The sequence below is a fragment of the Pongo pygmaeus genome, chromosome 12 (genome assembly GCF_028885625.2).
Source record: "Pongo pygmaeus isolate AG05252 chromosome 12, NHGRI_mPonPyg2-v2.0_pri, whole genome shotgun sequence".
Classification (NCBI taxonomy): Eukaryota; Metazoa; Chordata; class Mammalia; order Primates; family Hominidae; genus Pongo; species Pongo pygmaeus.
The window spans coordinates 28,120,003-28,139,376 of NC_072385.2; the positions used below are offsets into that span (position 1 = coordinate 28,120,003).

At 46.7% G+C, this 19,374-nt stretch overlaps 1 protein-coding gene across 18 annotated transcripts in view; it reads left to right on the forward strand.

Moving 5' to 3' along the window:
* The window catches only part of INPP4A (inositol polyphosphate-4-phosphatase type I A), a 145,405-nt gene that overhangs the window by 50,435 nt on the left and 75,596 nt on the right, over positions 1-19,374 (forward strand). Inside the window, exon 1 of one of the 18 annotated variants that reach the window (XM_063648477.1) lies at positions 13,426-13,686. The exons of the other annotated variants lie outside the window; for them this stretch is intronic. The gene's annotated coding sequence lies outside the window, so the exon portion shown is untranslated. Of the gene's footprint in view, positions 1-13,425; positions 13,687-19,374 lie in introns of those variants that run through there. 18 annotated transcript variants of the gene reach the window in all.

The window sequence follows — 19,374 nt, forward strand, 5'->3', positions numbered from 1 at the left end:
TAAAATGTAGAACAATTTATGCCCTAGGCAGTTGTCAAAAACAATAGAGCAATCAGGCAGCAATTAGTGGGGTCTAACAGCTGGGTATGAAAACACCAGAGGCAGACAGCTTAACAAAGAGATTAGGGAAGATACAGACAGCACTGATAAAATGATTGTCATCCCAGAGAGAATGTGTGTACACTCAAGGCTGTGCCCCCATGAGGAGCAAAATCAGAGGTTGGGTGGGGAGGGGAATATACTTCACCACAGGAGTCCAGCAAAGTCATTGAAAGAATAAGCAAACAAAAACAAGCCCTGAGATAGAGGGGCTTGTAGTATCCAGAGTTGCTACAATATCTTAGCTAAGATGTCATTTTCAACACAAAATTATAAGATATGCAAAGAAATAGACAATGACAGAAAAATGGGTATGACTGAAAAAAAGCAGGCAACAGAAGCTGCCTGGGAGAGGACACAGATGTTGGGCTTAACAAAGACTTTAAAACTGCCATTATATTTGTTCCACTGGTCTACCTGTCTATTTTTATACCAGTACCTTACTGGTGCCCAGAAATGAATTTATACATTTGTAGCCAACTTATTTTTGACAAAGGTGCCAAGAACAGGCAATGGGGAAAGGACAGTATTGTCAGTGAAGAGTCAAACTCTGTAAAATATTTGAAGAGATTTATTCTGAGCCAAATATGAGTGACCAGCCCCAGGAGATCCTGAGAACATGTGCCCAAGGTGGTCAGGCTACAACTTAGTTTTATATGTTTTAGGGAGACATAAGATATCAATCAGTACATGTAAGATGTATATTGGTTTGGTCCGGGACAACTTGAATTGATGGGACTTCAGCTTATAGGTGGATTCAAAGATTTTCTGATTGACAGTTGGTTGAAAGTGTTAAGTCATTACCTGAAGACCTGGAATCATAGAAGGGATTGTTTGGGTTAAGATAAGGGGTTGTGGAGACCAGGGTTTTATCATGCAGATGAAGCTTCCAGGTAGTAGGCTTTAGAGCTCTTATAGGACCTAAAATGGTGCCAGACTCTTACTTAATTCTCTACTGGGTCAGGAAAAAGACCTGGAAAGGGAAGGGCATTCTCTACAGAATGTAGATTTTTCCCCACAAGAGACAGCTTTGCAGGGCTACTTAATAATATGTCAAGTAAATATATTTTGGAGTAAAATATTTTGATTTCTTTCAGGGCCTGCTGTCTGTCATGTGATGCTATACTGGAGTCAGGCTGGAATCTGGTGTCTTATTACTGCAGAGAGTCAGTCTTAAGATCTCTGTTTTATCAGTCTTAAGACCTCTGTTTTAATGTTAATGCTGGTCAATTGTCCCTAAATTTCAAAGGGAGGAGGGTATAAATGAGACATGTCCAACCTCCTCTTCCCATCATAGCCTTAACTAGATTTTCGGGTTTACTTTGAAATGTTCTTGGCCAAGAGGAAGGGTCTAGTTCAGTTGCTTGAGGGGCTTAGAATTACATTTTTGGCTTATAGTCTCCAATAAATGCTGTTGAGAAAATGGGATGTCCACATACAGAAGAATGAAATTAGACCCTTATTTCTTACTATATACAAAAAATTAACTCGAAATCAATTAAATACTTAAATATGAGAACTGACACTATGAAACTGCTGAAGAAAATATAGGTGAAGCACTTCAGGACAGTGGTACGAGCAAGGCTTTTTGAATAAGATCTCAAAAGCACAGGCAACAAAAGCAAAAATAGAAAAATGGCATTACATTAAGCTAAAAAGCTTCTGCACAGCAAAGGAAACAACAGAGTGAAAAGACAAACTGCAGGATTGAAGAAAATATTTGCAAACTATACATTAGACAAGGGGTTAACATCAGAAACATACAAGGAACTCAAAAACTCAATTGCAGAAAACAATCCAATTTAAAAATTGGCAAAAGACCTGAATAGACATTTCCCAAAAGAAGACATGCAAATGGCCAACAGGTATAGGAAGAAATGCTCAACATCATTAATCATCAGGGAAATGCAAATTAAGGAAACAGCTGTAAAGTGAGGAAGAAGCTTGGGGCCTGGAGTTTATAGTCTGGGGTTGGAGTGTCCTGGTTCTACTGCTATCTGCTTTATGACCTTGAGCTGGTTGCTTTTCCTTCTCTGACACTGGGTTTCACATGTGGCCCTGAGCACTCAGTGAAATTATAACTGGGAAGTGCTTGATGGAAGCTCTTTTCCACCCTACTCTTAGCAGGTCAGATATGGGGAGGAAAGAGAGGGAGTTAGGTTTCTCTGCTTCACTGTTGATATGGACTTGGTGCCCTGTGTCCCAGCCGCTCTAGCCGTGGCTGAAAGGGACCAAGGTAGAGCTCAGGCTGTGGCTTCAGAGGGTGCAAGCCTCAACCTTGCCAGCTTCCACATGGTTTTGAGACTGCCAGTGCACAGAAGTCAAGAATTGGGATTTGGGAACCACTGCCTAGATTTCAGAGGCTGTATGGAAACTCCTGGGTGTCCAGGCAGAAGTTTGCTGCACAGGTGGGGCCCTCATGGAGAATTTCTGCTAGGGCAGTGCAGAAAGGAAATGTGGGGTGGGAGCCCTCACACAGAGTCCCTATGGGGGCACCACCTAGTGGGGCTGTGAGAAGAGGGCCACTGTCCTCCAGAGCCCAGAATGGTAGCTCCACTGACGGCTTTCACTGTACACACCCGGAAAAGCCACAGACACTCAACGCCAGCCCATGAAAGGAGCCAGGAGAGGGACTATTCCCTGCTGGCCATTTGCACATCTTCTTTTGGGAAATGTCTATTCAGATCTTTTGCCCATTTTTAAATTGGATTATTTGTTTTCTACAGTTGAGTTGTTTGAGTTCCTTGTATGTTTCTGAAGTTAACCCCTTATCTAATGTATAGTTTGCAAATATTTTCTTCTATCTGATTTTGTCTTTTCACTCTGTTGATTGTCTGCTTTGCTGTGCAGAAGCTTGGGCGCAACTGCCCAAGGCTGTGGAAGCCCATCTCTTGCATCAGCATGACCTGGATATGAGACATGGAGTCAAAGGAGATCATTTTGGAGCCTTAAGGTTTGACTGTCCCGTTGGATTTCAGACTTGCCTGGGGCCGGTAGCCCCTTTATTTTGGCCAATTTCTCCCATTTGGAATGGCTGTATTTACCCAATACGTGCACCCCCATTGTATCTAGAAAGTAACTAACTTGCTTTTGATTTTACAAGCTCATAGGCAGAAGGGACTTGCCTTGTCTCAGATAAGACTTTGGACTGTGGACTTTTGAGTTAATGTTGAAATGAGTTAAGACTTTGGGGCACTGTTGGGAAGGCATGATTGGTTTTGAAATGTGAGGACATGAGATTTGACAGGGGCCAGGGATGGAATGATATGGTTTGGCTCTGTGTTCCTACCCAGATCTCATGTTGAATTGTACTACCATAATTCCCATGTGTTGTCGGGGGGACCCTGTGGGAGATAATTGAATCATGGGGGGTGGATTCTCCCATACTGTTCTCATGATAGTAAGTCTCATGAGATCTGATGGTTTGATGAAGGGAAACTCGTTTCACTTGGCTCTCATTCTCTCTTGCTTTCTGCAATGTAAGACGTGCCTTTTGCCTTCTGCTAGGATTGTGAGGCCTCCCCAGCCACGTGGAACTGAGTCCATTAAATCTCTTTTTTATTGTAAATTACCCAGTCTCGGGTATGTCTTTATCAGCAGCATGAAAATGAACTATTACAACTGTACACCCTCTGCAAGCAGCAGCAGGCTCTTCTGGCTCTTGGCCTCTCACTGGCAACACTCATCAATTCAGATGCTGCATTTGGGTGGTGATAAGATGGAAGATGCAGATACAGTCCATAAAGCACTGTGTTAAGGACTGAATTGTGTCCCTCCTTCAGATTCATATGTTGAAGTACTAACCCCCAATGTGACTGTATTTGGAGATGGCATCTGTAAAGAGATAATTAAGGTTAAATTAGGTCATAAAAGTAGAACCCTAATCTCATAGAACTGGTGTCCTTATAAGAAGAGACCTCATGAAAGAGGTGCACAGAGAAAAGGCCATGTGAGGACACAGCTAGAAGGTGACTGTAAGCCAAAGAGAGTGGCCTCACCAGGAGCTGAATCAGCTGGCATCTTGACCTTGGACTTCCCAGCCTCCAGGACTGTAAGAAAATAAATATCTATTGTTTAAGCCCCCTAGTCTGTGGGATTTTGTTATGGCAGCCTAAGCAGACTAATCCACATGTCTAATGTGGAATCTCAATGCTCTTTTTGCCAAGTTCTGCCCCGCTGAGGAACTAGGAAAGCAGTCCCACTCAAAATTATAAAAGCACAAGCATGAATGATGATTACAAATAAAAAAGACTGTTTTGGAGATTGTCTTCTTTCTACCCTTCCTCATATCTGTTTGCTGACCAGCCTGGTGACAGAAGCCATCTGTCAGCCTGCTGTGGAGTCGGGTTGTGAGCATGGTGATACAGGGGAACAGAATAGCATGTCAGCAGTTATCCCAGAAATGCCAGGTTTGCTTCAGATTTTGATTTCCTCCCTATTTTCCCCCCTCGAACAGTGGTGGTGGATCATCAAACAGTATTTTTAGAACTGCTTTGCAGCTTCCCTGTAGAAACCTTTCCTCACTACATGGTTTAATCCTCTCATCTAGCCTTGCTTAAGATCTGCAGAATGCTATATTTATTTAACTTTATTTGAGATTTCAAGGCTTTTCTGAATGTTGCTCCAAGTAATCTGATGAATGCAGAACTCCAAAATTTATGCCTTAAAAGGCTTAACTACTGATATGTTTGGAGGCTTACTTATTTTCTCCCTTTATTCTAAACCACATAGGGCAGGACAGCTAAAAAATCCCCTTGGAATTAGTGTCAGAAAGTCCCTTTTTAAAAATTAATAAATTTAAAATTTTTTAGAGCAGTCTTAGTTCACAGACAAATTGAGTGGAAAGTACAGAGAGTTCCTATATATCTCTTATCTTCACACATAAAGTCTTTTAATTGGGCCATCATAACTTTCAAGGACAAAGGGACAGTATTCTCCTTTATGGAGAAGTAGTAAGTTTCTTGGCTAGATTGATGGCCTTCAGTGATGGTGGGGGAGGGTACAAGTGTCTGGCTAACTGCCCAGCCTGCAGCTTGAGTGAACCTGAGCCCAGGGTTCAGCAGGGTGTACCTGTGTCTGTGGGTCTGGCGGAGCCATATAAGATGTCAGTGGCAGACCCATATCTAATTCCAGGGGAAACCTTCCCAGTGGTGACAACCTCAGGCCATGTTGTTCTCCAGAGAGAATGTGTCATTTAATCCTAACTCCTACCTTTTTAAGGTAGTTTTGCCCGTGTATCTCATTTGACCCTTAGCAAGGCCTAGTGTCATTTAACTTAGTAACTTGTGGTATACAAAGTCCTCATGCATGCTTTCTTACTCGAGATTGCAGCGAACCTCTAAGGTGGGAATATTATCTCCACTTTATGACATGGGGTGTGAGCTGAGAGCCAGATGTTCCAACAGCCAGCAGCTGGTTGGTGTCTGTTTGATGATCCCCCACCACTCTTTGAGGGGGGAAAATAGGGAGGAAATCAAAATCCAGCTGTGGATGGAGATGGCATGCTGTCCTCCATGCACCCTTCTCCAGGTCCATTGTCTCCCAAAGGGCATGTCTGCTGTTCCAGAAAAAAGTCATTCAGTGATACTTGTGAAAGCATATGAATAAAGGAAGAGTTTATCCAGGACCATCACAATAGGTATGGGGACCACAGCAACAGGGGCTTGCAGTGGTGGAGGGAGATTGGGCTCAACTCCCAATACAGCACAGGCAAGTGGGAATTTATAGTCTAGGAACAGGGTAGGGGGTCAGTGGATGGGAACTTACTAAGAGGAAACATCGAGAGTAAAGTGGATTCTGGCTAAACCCACCTAACAGGATTCTTGCTAAACTGGCCAGGACAATCATACATCACCTAGGGAATGGTGGTAGAGGAACCTAATCAGATATTGAGGAGGGGAGGTTTTTGCTAAACTGGCTCAGCAGGGTTCTTTGCTAAAACTGGATTTTACAAGGAAGTGCACAGATGGGCCTGGAAGGTTCAGGAACCTGACTCTAGTTTGGCCAAGCAGAAAATCTTTGTTACTGCCACTGGTGGAATGGCTGCAAGCCTTATATTTGAAGAGTTAAATTTGTTTTATATATACTTAAATACTTAGCTAGTTTAAAATATTCCATGTAGTAAATTTAAGTTTAAAAATGTGTTTAGGCCAGGTGCGGTGGGTCAGGCCTATAATCCCAGCACTGGGATATTTTTGGGAGGCCGGGGCGGGCGGATCACTTGAGGTCAGGAGTTTGAGACCAGCCTGGCCAACATGGTGAAACCTCTTCTCTACTAAAAATACAAAAATTAGCCGGGTGTGGTGGCATGTGCCTGTAGTCCCAGCTGCTCGGGAGGCTGAGGCAGGAGAATCGCTGAGGCGGGAGAATTGCTTGAACCCGGGAGGTGGAGATTGCAGTGAGTCGGGATTGTGCCACTGCACTCCAGCCTGGGCAACAGAACAAGACTTTGCCTCAAAAAAAAAAAAAAAAAAAAATGTATTTAAAGAAAAACCTATGGACCACAGTACAAGGTCATGGTAGAAGCAATGATTTCCTGAGTGCCAGTAGTTCAGGAAATACTGTAGTATCCATGCTAGCTTCGGGAGGTGACAGTGGAAGTCAAAGTCCTGCCCTCTTTCCAGCCTTGCTGGTTGTACACAGAATGTTGAGGGCAAGAACCCCCCAGCCCCCCATTCTCTGAACCTTGATGTCCTCACTGAGGCAGGGAGTAATGATTTCCCTATGGTGGGGCAGGCCTTGTTTTTAGGAGCAAATGACAAAACAGAATAAACACCATTGATACCGTTTGGGGCACTCCACCAGCACAGAATCATAGACTGGGGGAGGGAGGTGAGGGCTGGGGAGAGGGACCACATCTGGCAGGGGGACACTGAAGTGCCTAGTTTGTGATTTCCCTGGAATTTGATAGTTAAATTAAAACCTGGACCAGGTTGAGAGCCCAGGGGCTCCAACTCTACATCAGTTGCGTTTGCATCACATTTATCTGCGTCTCACTAGTGGTTGAAGAACATGTCGGGCCCATGCACTGCTGAGCTGAGCAATGCTGTGAAGCGTTCAGCAGCATTAGTGTTAGTCTTGGCCTGTGCAGGTTTCTCTGACTGATCCTGTGGGTATCTATGACCTCAGTTATCTTCGTACATCAGTGCCCGCCTGCTCCTGGGTACACTGTTCTGGAATGATGTGAATTTGTTCACACCTTCCTAGTGGGTGTGCATCTGGCCATCCAAGAGCCTAGTCCTTACGGAACCCTGGTTATGGGGCCAGATGATAGTCCTGAGGGCATTAGGTGATACCTGTGTTCTCCTGGGCTGGCTGAGTTCTCCAGATGAGAGAGAGCATTCCTTCTGCCAGAGGCCTGCCCACAGTGGCTCCACTGTCAATGTCCTGGTTTGCATGTACAGAGGCAGGGCCTGAAGTTGGGTGGTAAGTGGGGGCTTGAGGTGGCTTGGAGGCTGCACCTGCTACATGTTGGTTTACAGTTTTTAGTTTTTCTATAGGTTTCTTCCAGTGGGAGATGGGAACACTTCTAAAAAATGAATTCCAAAGGCACATTTTCCCTGATCTCTTTATTTCCCAGCTACCAAGAGTGTTTTAAAAAATGTAAAAGCACACATAGAGATTTTAATTAGCTTTCACTGTCACTGCTCTTGGTGGTGGTAATTTTACATATGATATGTGACAGGGAAACACTTTGTGAGGGCCTTTGTTCTCAATGTATTCTCTCCCTCTCATAACTTAGATGTAAAGTTTGGAGAAAGAGATAATGGTGAAAGTACCTCAACATTGTCTTATTTTCACATTGATATTCCTACTTGTTAGCATTTTCCATGGAAACAGCACCACAACCAGATAAGGAATCTTTCTGGAACAAAGGGAAAATAGTTCTTGTGACTTTTGTGAGCAGTCTCACTACTGCATTGTTTATGGGTGAGGTCACCTAGGAGACCTAGCTGAAAGGCAAAAGATGGCCCTGCTCTAAGGGTTTTATTAATAGACCTGAAGTTGCTTGCCCTCTTGAATTACCCAAGTGGTTTTAGTTTCTTTTGTTGTTTTTGATGTTGTTGGATTTTATTTTATATTTGCAGAATCAGTGCTTCCTTCAGAGATAGTGAGTTTGGATGGACTAGGTTTAGTTGTGCTGATGACAAATGGACCTTTAGAACCCCTGGAGACCTCCTGGAACAATCGAGTTGCCCTTTGTGTGTTGGTTGTGAATGTTGCCTGTTCATGTGGTGGTGGGTGCCATCTTGACCCAGCTTTGCCAGGTCTGAGCAGGGGTCTGTCTTGGCTGGTGAGAAGGGATGCTCATTGCAATTCTTGTGGTCAGGTTCCTCCCTGGTTTGCCCCAAGTGAGAAAGAGATTTGTCTTCAAAAGCCCAGTAGGAGAGTCCAAGAGAGTACTGGACTTTTCAGATTGGTTTGAACAATTGAGATCCTAGGGAGTTCTTCACTGCTTGCAAGCTAAAACCCAGCTCTGTGGTCTGGTGTTAAAGGATCTCCAGAATTGACCTCGTCCTGGCTCTCCAGCCCCATTCTTTCCGTCCTTAATACACAAGACTTTCCTGTTTCCTGAATGAGTGCTTGTCGCTGGATGCACCTGTGCCTGTTCCTTTTGAAGTCAGATCAACTCGCACCTCATCTGGATCATCTTTTGCTAGATTTCAAGCTTCTTCCTTGCCTCCCCAGCAGCATGGGGCATGCATCTCATTTTGTCTTGGAGTTGTGTTATCTGAATGTCTTACTCCGTCATTAAACTGTTGGATTCTTGCAGGCAGAGATCGCTTCTGATTCACTTGTGTGTTCACTGTAAGTGCCTAGCTCAGTACTGGTTGAACAGATGAATGGACAGTTCCAGATTACAGACTCCTTTGGACACTGTCATCAGAAGGCATTTCAGGCCATCAAGCCAGGCTTACTTGACAGGATTACAGAGACTCCTTCTCCTGCAGGCAGGGCTGCTGTCTGTCTTCTGCCCTGGTCCCTTCCCTATTAGCCTGATCTTTGCTGGCGGTTGAGAAGAGGTGCCACATGAGAAGAAGGCAGATGTTGCTGTTGAGCATGAAGGTGCTGCATGTCAGTTGGCGCCTGTCCCTACGTGGTTGAACTTACTCAACCACGTGGGTAGCTACAGAGCACTGCCCAAGGAAGGGCATGGGCCTCAGAGGCACAGCTTATTGCACTCTTAAAAACTGCATTTCTTTTTGAGGTTTCATTATTCCAGCCACTGTAAGCTTTGCAACGAAGAGCTGTGGTCAGGTCACTGTGGAAGAGGCCTGTGGAGGACTGCCAGTGGGGGTCCTCCCTCACCAAACATTTCAACACTGAACAACCAGCAACACAGCCGAGTAGCTGAAGCCATAGAACCCTCTCTCCAGGAAGGTCCTATATTAACATCAGGACTGCTTGCTGCCCTTTTGATTTGTTTTAATGAGAATATGGAAGACTGAAGTCCTTTTGTATCTCTGCTAAGTGTTCGCCCCAACACTGAATGTTTCAAACAGGATTCCATTTTCACAGCTAAAATAAACAGGTTATACACCACTTTGCCAGAGATCTACATGTAGTAATGTTGCTGAATGTGTGACCACTTTGTGTTTCCATGGGACCTAGAGGACCAAGATGTCTCTCCCTGATTTCAATTTGTTGATGAGGAAGCTAGAAACAGCGTTGTAACGTTGGTGCTGCCACTTGGAGGCCTTGGGCAGGTCATCCCGTCTCCTGGCTTACTGCCTGGTTTCTAAAATAGCATTGTCTTCCCAGCATTTCATTGATCTGTGGTGGTTGCTTCACATTTATAGCCCTTTATGGAATTTTGTTGCTACTCAGAAAATTTTTTATTTTCTCGTGAAGCCAATTTTGACACTTGCGAATTAGAAAGCAGGCTTTCTTAGTGCTTACAAAAATAAACAGAGCCCGCCTGACTCCACTTGTCTGAAGCACGTTATTATTAACTTTCAACTTATTATCAGTTCTGTTCTTAATGTGGCACTGTAGAAGGAAATGATGTGTGTGGTGTTAATCTTCAGTGCCTCTTCAGGCCCACGTGCCATCCTGCTGAAGGTGCAAGACTGGCAATGGCAAGGGGGTCCACAGCTTTGGCTGGCCTTGACGTTCTGCATCACGTGATTGAGCAAGCCTGAGACCATCTTACCAGATTCACTCTAGGCTCTCTGTCTTTTCTTTGTTTTCCCAAAGCTCTGTTAGCATGGACTTTTGAAAGTTGCCTGGATATTAAAGTACTATGCTAATAACTTGCTTTCTAGTAAACAAAACCAAAAGTTGGCTTAATGGTTGTTCACTGACCTGGCATAAACTAGAACATGAAGCTTCTCATTTAGAAAAGGTTCAGGCAGCCTCCTGCTGGGATCTGCCCAACCCCTGTAGGAGGTGGCATGGATGCCCACCTCTTCTTCCAAGGGTGCACTTTGCCTTTAGGTTTGGGGAAAAGTACTGGGCGAGCCTTTGGGACTGTTGTGTCTCATGAGTGGGCTAACCTTGGTGGAGGCCTGCATTTCCCATGTGGGGTCTGACTTTTTATGTGTCCAGCCAGAGTGATGAGCTGGTTCACTTTCTCTGCAATGCTTCCTTGTTGAACCTGAAAGAGAGGACATGGGAGCTTTTGTAGAAGAGAGAGGACACATGCTTTATTCTTGAACTGTGGGGTGTATGTCACCAGAGAGAATTGGAGACAGCGGTGACTGTTTCTCAAAACACCTTGCACAGTCTTCCCTTACCAAATCAGGATTGAGTAAAACCTGTTGGTAATAGTAAATAGAAGGAAGTTACAAATAAAACACAGTAGTCATACAAGCAGAGCAGAGGAGCCCTGCTCACAGAGCCAGCCGTCACCACAGACGCCTGGGCTTGAGTTGTGCTTGCTGATTCAGCAGGAGGGTGCATTTCCCCTTCTACTTTCCCGTTGAAATATATTATTTCTGTACAATATTTATAGAACCCCTGTCTCCACCATTAGAAATACAGAATATTCTTGCATTTTTACTTTACTATTAGTTGATATTGTTGGCTAGGTTTTGTCTGTTTATCCTGTTCACAAATTTTTGTTTTTTAAACTTTATTTTTTAACTGTTTTTGACAGAAACATTAAAAATATTTCTTCAAGGGGTTTAATTTCAGCTTAATTTAAGAAAAGAAAATCAAACATGAATGATACAAAAAAGAATCTGCTCTCATCCTAAAGTTCTGCCTTTTGCTTCTCTAGGAAGCCCCATTTCCTGACTAGAATTTGGTGTTGCTTGATGGGAAAAGCTGGAGATGGAGTCAGAGACTGAGTAACCACAGGAGATGCTTATGAAGACATGGGTGGGGACAGGGCGGCGGGACATAATGAGGAACTCTACAACTGAAAAAGATGATGCTTTTTATTAGCATTTGGTAGTAGTCGAATTAATGTGCTCTGCACTCTCTTTTGCATATCGGAAAGAGCACTGGACTAGTAAGGCCTAACTTTAGGTCCTACTTCTGCTGCTGCTCCTGACCTTGAGGGAGCCCCTCTACCATTGTGAGCCTGGCTCCCAGGCATCAAACTAGAATAGCTGTCTCTCCCAGCCCAGCGGTGTGTTGTGAGGACCAGGCAAGTCAAAACATGTGGGCAGCATTTGCAAGGTGTGTTGTTGTTGATCACACTTACATTTCTTCCCCGTTGAGGTTTTTTACCTACAGAGACCTCTAGACAAGGTGTTTCCTCCCATGGAGACCAGATGAGGCAGGTGAGCGGGCAGAAGGCACCTTGGCCTGAGAAGTTCTTGGTCTTCTCCTCTCTTGACCCTCTTCTGTGGATTGAAAACATTGAGAGAAACTACATCCCTTGCATGCATGGGCAGCAGACACTGTTGAAGTCCTGGGAGAACACAATGCTGTGAACAGACTGAGGGGAGGAATGGTGGCTGCTCCTCACAAGAGGAAGGGGTCCTGGGCACATTTGGACTTTGCCTCCTGGAGTGGCCCACAATGCGGGCACTCCCCTATGGCGGGGAGGGGGAGTCAAGGAAAGGAACTCAGCATTTTCAGGGCTGCATTTTCACACAGCAAGCCCTAAAGCTGCGTTTGTTTCCTGAAACAATCTTGATTTCATTCAGAGGAGGAAAACGACATTTTGGAGAGTCTGCGGTCTGGGGTGCTTTGATCCTCCTTCACAGTCCAGGGAGGAGCCACATCCCCCTCCTCTGCCCTGCTTGGCAACTCACTTTTTTGGGGAATGGTGGCCGCTGGCCACTGCTGTTTTGACCAAATAGCTGGGTGGACCCTGAAGGGGCCGTTCTGGCCATTTTTGGCCTCAGGCTGGGTGACGGTGGAGGATGTAGTGTCAAGGTTATGCGTGACTGATCCTTTCTGTAAAACAGCCCATCCCGTCCCTCACATTAAAGTAATATAAACCTGAGTTCATTTGTGTCGGGGTTTGCTTATGTTAATTTATAGATCACTTTTTTCTAATAGTTTAAATGTTCTAAACAAAAGAGTTTATGACTAATTATGTGTTTATGTTGTGTGTCTGATACAATGTAAAGCCATCTGGTTAACATGAGAGTTATTTGACCATTCCGTTTAAAGTTTAAGAAACACCTGCTGTAGGGAAATCTCCATTTGGTTACTGAAAGTTGTGATGGATTGAAGGGGTGGTGGTGCTCCACTGCTTTGTGGGAGCTTTCTCCCACCCAAGCTCATGGGTAGTGTTGAAGCCCCCATGCTACAACGTGACCCCCACCCCCAGCCTGGGGGGCTTGGCTCAAGCTGGAGAGAACCGGGAGAGAACCCATGCAGGCGGCCTCTGGTGGCTGGAGCTGGAGAGTTTCAAGTTGGGGGCTGCCTTAGCTCCCACCACGTGGACTGGCTCATTTGCAGCGTGGGAGGATGACGGACATGGGGAAGCAGAGGGGAAGGGCCACATTTGCTGCCAGCCTTGGAGTCAGTGGGCCAGCTCAGCCATGTTCCTGCTGAGGTGTTTAGCTCAGCCCAGACTCCTGAGACAAATACGCCTTTCTGCCTAAGCTCACCCCCCTGCACAGCGTCCTGGCTGCTCTATATAGTGTCTTAGCCAGGCTAGCAGGAGTTCCCATGACTGTCCTCACCATGGTGGTATCGTCACTGTATCCCCTGGGTTGAGGGGGTGGGTGGTGAGGGTATGAGGTGAATGCAAAACACTGTACGGCAAGGCAAAGGACATTGCTGTGGCTGGGATGTGGGCCGCCCACTTTGCATTCTGTCCTGAGAAGCCATAAGCAGCTGCAGCCACACCTCTCCCGAAAGGGAAGAAGGAGAGAAGCAGACCTTGGGTTAGAGGCTGTTCTAGCGGCTGGGGCAAGTCAGGGTCCGGCTTCCAGGTGGCCAGCTCTGGGCAAGGGAAGCAGGAGCAGGCACCAGGCCAGGCCTGACAGCTTTCTGTTTGGGTGGAAGAAGAAAAGGGAAGAGAAATCACCATCTTTGGCAATGAATAAGGCACACCCAGCCTGCTTTGGGGTTTAGAGCCTTCTGCACTCCCGCCTCCACCATAGAGGAGCCAGACTGGGTTCACGCTCCACAGTCTTCCAGCTGCGTCTCCTGGAATGAACCTTTGAGTAACAACTCTGGGTGAGTGATGATACCCCCCTTATTGTGGACCCACACTCAGAGATAAGCCCAACTCACAGGTCACGGGGAAGCCCCTGTCCTTATCTTTTCAGTTCCTGGCCCTCTTGGAGCAGCATGTCTCCTTTGATGAGGGGGTTGAAATACTGGATGCTTTCCTCGGTCCTTTCATACACTTACTTAGAAATTTATGTGGCACTGCTGGAAGGCCTTCCTGGACAACAGACGGGCAAACTTTCAGTTAATTGTGTGAGGGCTTCAAGTGGTTTCAAGTGACAATGGAGTAAGAAATGAGACTTGTCAAAGTCCTTGCCTGTTGTAGGAGAGAGAACCACACTGCTCCTGGTGCACACTGACTGCAGTCCTAACCAGGCAGCTCTGACAGCAGACAGCCATGTACAGTGTTCCTGTTGTCTTTGTCTGTGGTATTGTGAAATTGATGTGGTAATCAAATGACGAATGAGGCCTGGTGCGCGGGAGTGAGAGGGGTCATGTATGGGAACACTGGGTTGATTTACCTCAAGAAAAAGCCCCAGAATCCCTGGCTGCAGAACCCAGGGGTGCCACTGCCTGGAAAGGACAGAGTAGCAAGTCAGCCCCTCCCCCAAGGGAAGGCTTCAGAAGAGGCTTGGCCCCCATCATTGTGGCCCTCAGGTTGTCTACCATTCATCTTTGTTATACTTTGTGATGTAGCTCTGGCCCAAGCCTCTTATTATCTTTGTATCCCTAAGGCCTGCTCCATAATAGACCCTCAACTGTTTGTTAAAGCAGGAGTCCACAGTCCCCGGGCTGCAGACCAGTACTGGCCTGTGGCCTGTTAGGAACTGGGCTGCACAGCAGGAGGCGAGTGGCAGGCATTACTGCCTGAGCTCTACTTCTTGTCAATCAGCGGTGGCATTAGATTCTCATAGGAGCACAAACCCTGTTGTGAACTGCGTATGTGAGGGATCTGGGTTGTGTGCTCCTTATGAGAATCTAACTAATGCCTGATGATCTGAGGTGGAACAGTTTCGTTGCGAAACCACTCCCCTTGACCAGCCCCCAAAAATTGTCTTCCACAAAACCAGTCCCTGGTGCCAAAAAGGTTGGGGACTGCTGTGTTAAAGAGATTGCCAGTTTACAGAGAAGGAACAGCATGAGGTGCAGAAGCAAGAAATTGGAGGTGCTGAAGAAAGAGTGGCTGAAGTGTGTGGTGTGGAAGGCAGTCAGCAGATCCCTGCCCACCCCAGGCTGCTCCTGGCACCTCCCAGACATTGCGCTTGTGATTATTGACACATCTCACTCATCTCCCAGATTGTGAGCACCTGTTTTGCTCAGCACAAACGTTTTAAAGCACTTTTTTCAGGGCAACTTATTTTCAAACTGCTTCTTATAGAAAATCACCTGAAGGTTCATGGTGTATGGGTGAACCACAAGGAGCTGAGCTGCAGTTCTAAACTGGGCTGTCCCAAAGACCTCCAGGAGAAGCTGGGAACCAAGAAGGACATAAAAGAAGTGAGGGAGTTGCCTGCCTTGTTATCTGAGGAAGGGCAGTCCCAGAGAGGGTGGCTGATGCAAAGGCCACACCAGATAAGTCTAAACAGGAAAGACGCCAGGGCAGGAGCAGGATGAAGACACTGCTAGGAGGTTCACAGGCCCCGTCATTGCTGTTGGACACAGACTGTGAGGACTGTGGGAGGGACGCTGGTCAAATTCCCAGGGTATGGGAGCTGGGGTACTGAGGGAGTTGAAGTCGTACTTGTGGGGAAGATAGAGCTAATAGAGTTGTCAATGGATTGGATGTGGGATGTGAGAGGAGGAGGAGGAGGCCAGGATGTTATTTCTTGCCTGGAGCACGTGGAAGGACAGAACTCCATCTACTGAGATGGGAAACCTTGAGGGGCTGGTGAGGTGAAAGAGGAAGGCTGGAACGGTCTGGGCTTGTTCTGCTCCTGGAGCATCCTCCTCTGCTCTCTTGTTTACAGGGATATCCATGTCCCTATCCAAGGTATCTCAGTCAGTTCAGGCTGCTGTAACAAAATAACTGAGACTGGTAAACAACAGAAATGTACTTCTTAGACCTGTGGATATTGGGAAGGCGCTGGCATTTAGGGTCTGCTGAGGGCCTTCTTGCCATGTCCTCACATGACAAAAGGTGAAGGGCAGAAAGGGCCTACCTAGTTCCCTCCAGCCCTTTCATACAGCACTAATCCCACCTATGAGGCCGGAGCCCCCAGGGTCTAATCACCTCCCAAAGGCCCCGCTTCTTAATACTATCACATTGATGGCTACATTTCAACATAGGAATTCTGGGGGACACATTCAGACTGTAGCACAGTGACTGACTCCCCCCATCGGAGTCTGGGATGTGCATTTGTATTCTGGTTCAGGCCCTGTATTATAGTAGTCAGCATATTTATTAAACTAATGAGGCATGTCAGTTAAGTAAATGAAGTTAACTCATTGCCATTGCTGCGTGTCCATCATCACTGGCAGACAGTAGGGCTTGGGAAATGGGAAGCCAGAGATAAATGAACATCTCCCAGTGAGCACAAGCTCGGGGGCCCTAAGTCAGGTCATTTATGTCTGCAGGTGAGAAGGGATGTGCATTGCCAGCGTGTTACTTCTCTTCCTGTGCTTGATTTAATTTTTTTATTTTTGAGATGGAGTCTCGCTTTGTTGCCCAGTCTGGAGTGCAGTAGTGCGATCTGGGCTCACTGCAACCTCCACCTCCCGGGTTAAAGCGATTCTTCTGCCTCAGCCTCCCAAGTAGCTGGGACTACAGGCACGTGCCACCACGCCTGGCTAATTTTTTGTATTTTTAGTAGAGACGGGGTTTCACCGTGTTGGCCAAGATGGTCTCGATCTCCTGACCTTGTGATCTGCCCGTCTTGGCCTCCCAAAGTGCTGGGATTACTGGGCCCCTGTGCTTGATTCTTCTAAAGCACATTACTTTCCTGTATTTAAGCCCTAGCAGCGTTGGATGGATGTTTTGCAGCATGCTTGGGTGTTAAGTGTCCTTTGAGTCAGAGCTTTACTCACAGTGACCCTCTCCTGCCCTGTGCAGGTATAGAGAGCTGGGAGGTGAGAGGTGGGAGGTGGGAGAGGGCTGGGCCCCAGCTCTGAGGGGAGGAGGAAGCAGACCTCTTCAGTACAAGAGGACCATGATGCTGCCCCCTCAGAACATGGATGTCTATCTGGAGGGACAGAGCACCCGCCTCACTTCCCTAGGAGTCCAGGGTCCACTCACACTCTTCTGATTGGGAGACTCTGAATTCCTTCCCACAGTAGTCATAACTTCATTTGACAGGCGAGGAAACTGATGCACAGAGATGGGACCCTGTGGAAGGTCACATGCTTCACAGCAGCTCACCAGGTCTGATGCCACTGCCTGGGCTCCCCTCCCCCATGCCACCAAGCCATATTGCTTCAAGGAACAGGCCTGCGCTCTCATGTTCCTTTCCAATAGCAACCTTTGGGCCTAATTTTTGGTGATTATAAACTGTAGCGCAAGCAAAGTACCATGGACCTTGGTGAAAAGTTCCGGTTGGAGGAACTAGAGAAGGTAGGAAAGTTGGGTAAAACTCAAATAGATTTAGCTGTAGGGAAAGGGCTTCCAGGCTCACAGATGGCCCCAGTACAAGTGCTGTGGGGGCCAGCCTCAGGGGAGGTTAGGAAAAGCCAAGGTGAGAACCTCACATGCCAAGGCGACAACCTCACATGGCTGACAGCCCATGTACCGAGCTCTATGCGGATGTTTTCTGTGTTTCTTCACATATGTGCTTGCTCCTCAGTGTGTCCTGGTGAGACCAGTGTTATTTCCGTTATACAGAAACTGAGGCTGAGAGAAGCTCGGCAGCTCTTTCACCTATGGGGGAGGAGGGATCTGAAGTGGGATTAGCTGAGCAAGTGGGTGGATTCCTGAGGCCCCACTCTGGGCCTCACAGGTTGATCCAAGGGTTTAGTCTGCGGAAGGGCAGATGTTGACACCTGTCTCAATCCATTTTCTGCTACTCCAACAACATACCACAGCCCGGTTAGTTTGTAAAGAAAAGCAGCTTACTTCTTACAGTCTGGAGGCTGGGAAGTCCAGGAGCATGGTGCCCGCATCTGGTGAGGGTCTTGCCATGGTGGAAGAGTGGAAGGTGGAAGCCAGCACGAGAGACAGGGAGAGGAAATCAGGCTAAACTCCTGATTTATCGGGAATCCATTCCCCTCACTCCTACAGAAACAGCATAATCCATTCATGAGGACAGAGTCCTCCTGGCCTAATCACCTCTTAAAGGCCCCGCCTCCCACTACTGTTACAATGACAATTAAGTTTTCAACACAGGAACTTTGGAGAACACATTCAAACTATATCAAGAGCCTTTTGTGGACCAGGGTGCTGGGGGCCTGATGGGCTTGGAGCCAGAGCCCTGAGAGGCATGAGGAAGGCCTTCCTGAGACCCCTCTCAGGTCCCCTCCACCTTGTCCTTGTTCCTGCAGCATGTGGCTTTTCCATTCTAGTTAATACCTGGGCCTTTGAGGCAGCATTTTTTGTTTTTGTATTTTATGCTAGAGAAGCATATTTGACTTCGTTTAAAAGGTTAAGATCTTTCCTAAGCAGTTGGCTTTTGTTTGAAAGAAAAAAAAATGGAAGGCCTGCTTGCTTCCACTATTCCCTTGCACTGTAGGATGGGGAAGGACACCCAGGGATGGAGGAGTCTCCAAAGTGGGCAAATTAGAATCAAGGACCCCAACTGCTGTATCGTAGGCCCCACTCCTCCTGCATCGCCTCCCAGAATCAGTCCTTCTGCTTTTATGACCCATGCCAACCCCACAACCCCTTCCCACTTGACATCAGATGGCAGTTTTCTCCAGTGTTCAACATCCTCTTCTTCCTGAGTGGCCCCCTCAAGTTGGCCATATTTAAGGAAGAATGAGTTTTGGTGTGTTCTTGCCCCATGGTCACACGCTCTTCTTCTCATACCTATTTTATCATTTGCTTTGCATTAAAAGTTGATTCGTAGCACTTAACCTTCTCACTGGTTATGTAGAGGCATTCATTCATTCTCTCACTCTCTTACTCATTCATTCCAAATGAATGTATTTTTACATGAAGCTGAGCATGAGTCAGCAGCCCCTAAGAAAGAGGCTACTTTACAGGGGCAGAAAGAGGAAAGGACTTACTCTCAGAAACCCCAAATCCAGGACAGCTAAAATCATAGATCAGTGAGGTGTCACACCATTCACTGACACTGAAAGTTACTATTAATAATAACCTCAGAAAGACAAATATCACCTTCCTGCAGACAGACAGGAAGGATACTGCAAAGGATGAGGTTGAACCTCCAGCTGGAATTGGCTATTGGTTCTGCTGCCACTGGCTATTGCTCTGGAATACTTGGAAGCAGGCCTTCCTGGTCTTTGCTGTGTGCAGCATGTACCTTGGCTGGTGATGGACCTGAGCGGATGCTTGGGAGCAGAATGTGAGCTGTAGTGTCAGTGGGTGTGCCAAGCCTGCACACAGGCCAGTGCTGCCTCGTCTTTGGAGTGGAGCCTCCAGTTTGCTAGTCACCTTGGGCTTGGCCATTCTGGAGTTACTGCTCCTGTTCTCTCTGTTGGCCTTGCCTTGTCCCTGCTGCCCCTCCCTGTCACCACAGCCATTCTGGCTCTGGCCCATTCAGTTTGTGTCATCAGTGGCTGCATTTTACTTACCCTGTGCCCATC